Raw genomic sequence first — 3,920 nt, forward strand, 5'->3', positions numbered from 1 at the left:
TTATATAGTCTAGATATTGTTTAAATATATTGATGAGTTCTTAATCAATGGTTTGTATATAGCTTAGAATAAAGATTTATTTTCATGAATAAATTTAGCATTTTGAATTCATTATGGGTTCATATATCCAAATAAATTCTTATGGGTAGAATCCATATAGGTGACCTAACGGAGTTCACCTATCTTGAAAGGTGAAAAAAAAATTCACAACTAATATGTTGTGGTGAAAAATATTTCTAATTAAAAATGGTGAATACCCAAAATAATTTTGAAAATTTTTAAATCAACTTCTAGTATTTAAATTTTGACCTACTTATAGGTTTAAACCTTTTAGGATTTATTGAAATATTGGTAAAGTTCTCATGAATTCAATAAACTAATTATTAAATCCAAAAATACATACAATGATTTTTTTTTTGAATTTTTGTGTATATAAAAAAATGCTAAATTATACCACATGTGTGTGTTTATATGTGTGTATTAAGCAAAATATGATTTTTTATCTTTTGCGAGATTTGACCAAATACACACCAAATAAAACATATATTTTTATTTTTAAAATGAAAAGTATTTTCAAAAATTATGAAAAGTGTTGATATTTTGATGAAAAATAGGTATTTTAATATCAGGTTAATATCTTACTATATAAGTTTATAACTCTGATATTAAATAGAATTGCTAGAAAAAAGTTTAAGGAACTTACAAATAATTTTAAATTTATCCTTAAATTTTATTTTATTTTAAATTTTTTAGAAATTTATTTAGGGCTATTCGATAAAAAATCATTTTAATTCAACACAAAACTATTAAAATATCTAAAGATATGTCTTTCAAACTACCCTTATATATTAGGATACGAATAATAATATTTACAAAACACAATTTCTTAAGCTGGAGATTTCATTTCTTATAAATAGCTTTTGTACTGCCCTCGCTGCCTTCATCCCCCCTGTATATGAAATAACAAGCCCATGCATGCACAATATATACTACTTAATTGAATAGAAACGTCATGGTGATGTTTGAGAGGTGGAGGAATATATCCAGCTATGATTTCCTATTTTAAATGAAGATCTAGCCTTCAATCTTGACAGGGACAAAAGGGAGGAACGGGGATTTGCAGTGTTAACTGTGATTATTAATAAAATATTGCTTTTATAATTGTAACATTTGAATGCATGCTACTAGCTAGATAGAAGAATAAAATCATTTTTGTAGGGCAACGATCTAGCTTACTAGCTCTTTCTTTTTTATATACACGCTTGGATTATAGATTGAGTCTAGATATAGCACCCTTAATAAATCAAAGCGAGATACACCATCACATGTGCTGCAGCAATCTTATTTTAAATTTTTTTTTTTAGTGACTGATAATAAAAGAGTGTTTGGCTAGGTTTCCTAGGATTCACGAGTCGGTAAAAGCCTACTTCAAGCGGCCTGGTTTATAAAGTGGTCATGAATTAGGTTCTTTGCTTCATTGCTTACCTTAATTGATACCCATTAAGCCTAATAATTAACTTTTAAAGTATTTAAAAGGGATTGATGAAGATCAGAGAGAATTATTGATGGGGTTCTTTGTACAAAGGTTAGATTAGAGAATATTATTTCTGACCCATGATCAGTAGCTAGTGAGAATAGAGCAATATTAAATGGTGATTCTTTGCAAGTACACGCCCATAAAAGTGAAGAGCACTTTCGGTTGGAGAAATGTTCATGTTAAGAGAGGTCTCCTTTGACATGTATGGTCACCATCAAAACCATTACTGTGGAGCCCAATTGGCCACTGCCCAGATCCTTGATGTTGTTTGTCATGAACGTGGACTGTGATTGTATGATTCCTTCAAGGATTAAAAATGGAGTAGAAAGCTGGTATATATAAGTATATATGTGCGTGTCCCCTCGTGTGGTGGTCAGATTTTGTATTTTGAGATGATGATTCTAGCTAGCTATAAGTTTAAATGGATGGATATAGACAGGTAAAGTTGTGGCTAAGGATACATGAGAGAGAGCTATTAGCTAGGCAATAAGGCATCTCTTTCATGATCAGTGCCAGGAGAAAGCATGCGTGTGATGAGGAAGGAATAAAGCGAGGTTTTAGAAGTTTTGTTTTATGGCCTTTTACTTGCTTTTTGGAAGACACTCATACCAGCTGCAGATAGAACACGGCCCTTGTTGTCCACGGATGAGAACCAATAAAAAAAAAAGAGTGGAAAGTTGAAGAGAGCTCCACTGACAAAAGGCAAAGTTGCGAACCTGGAACTGGAGTAGTCGTGTCTCGTGTTTGCTTTTCGCTAGAACTGGAACTGTTCGGTTCAACGGGCTGTGCTAAACCTGTAACCTCAGATTTAAATTATCCAGTCATGTAAATGCTCCTCGTCGAACCACATGATTCTAGCAAAACATTCAGATATTGGTTGTAGATGTTCATGCTTGTCTGGTTAACTGCACTTTGTTTTTGGAGAGCAACCTGTAGATCTTTTTTATGCTTTTAATCAAGTCGTATGTGACTCAACCTCATAGCCAAGCCAGCCCCATACTGTGACTACTGCACTTTGGTGTGATTATTGCGGTCTACTGTTATGTAAAAATTAAACATTAACAGGAAATACATAAATAAATAAATAAATCTTCTAGTAAAATCATTGTGCACCTAGACATAGAACTAGACATAGAATGCTATTTATTGTAATAGTGTAATAACGACATTGTCTAACTTCAAACTTTGTTAGAACACGCTTGGTCTCCTAAATATTCTTTTAAACCTACACAAATAAATATTTGCTGCGTTTCACGAGAACATAAATTTAGTGATAAGTTACTTGGTCATTCACTGTTCTCCTATGGTAGAATTAGAACTATCTAATTGTTTTATAATTTATTGTTGCGATGTTTGAATAATCAAAATTATTATTAACAGTGTAACTTGAATTTGAGATCTTATAAGAGATTAAAATAATTTATTTTCAAACGTGTTTTGTTTATTGATGAGCTTTTTTAAATAATATGTGTAGAATAAAGAAATAAAAAATCTCAATTGATTTTTTGAAGTGCATAGAAATATTATATAATTAAAACCATGTAAAAGATTTTTTCGTGAAATTTCTTAAATATCATAGGTAAGAAAAAAAGGAAGGAAATTTAATACTTTTTTAATGAAATAAGTGACTTTTTTATCTCAATATCATCACATTCCATGCTTTGTGAAGTGAAACCCATGTGCCTTCAAAGAGAATCATTTTGCATTATATATATATGCAATGCAACATTAAAATTCTTACATTAAATCAAAAGCAAAAATAATAATAATAATAATAGGATTTCTAAAAACTAGTTGAACTAGCTATACAGCTAACAATCACAACCTTTTTCCCTGTAGAGTATATGAAAACATTTTTTATTTCTTGAATTAACACACCAGGCCTAAACAGTATCCATTTGTGCTTAAACTACAATCCTACAAATGGCACTCGAAGAGAAACTTCATTACGGAGTCGATAGAATTGTCACCTCACCCGCAATCGAAAAATACAAAAACACCTTCCGAACATCTTATGATGAAAAATGGGTCCATCCTTCTTTGTTGAGATAAAGCATCCAAAGCTTTTTGTCGCGAAAAATATTAAATTAGCTTTAAAATATTTTCCATTTATTATAATGTACTTTTGTTAAAAAAAACATGAGAGAAAGCATATCGTTAAGATTGACATGGAGTTTCCACCGACTTCAAGCAAACTTTATTTAAAACTGATTTTAGCACGTCTAATCCAGGACGCTCCACCCTCTTTTGGTATATATTTGAAGCCATCTGCCGCCAAGGCCAAGGCCGCCGCCGCTGCCACTCACTCACTACTGGAAAACCTACGTAAAATCAAGTTGATACACAACCCAACACCGACGAAAGAGTGATCACAATGACTCTC

This window comes from Populus euphratica, unplaced genomic scaffold (assembly GCF_000495115.2).
Source record: "Populus euphratica unplaced genomic scaffold, PopEup_1.0 scaffold386.1, whole genome shotgun sequence".
NCBI lineage: Eukaryota > Viridiplantae > Streptophyta > Magnoliopsida > Malpighiales > Salicaceae > Populus > Populus euphratica.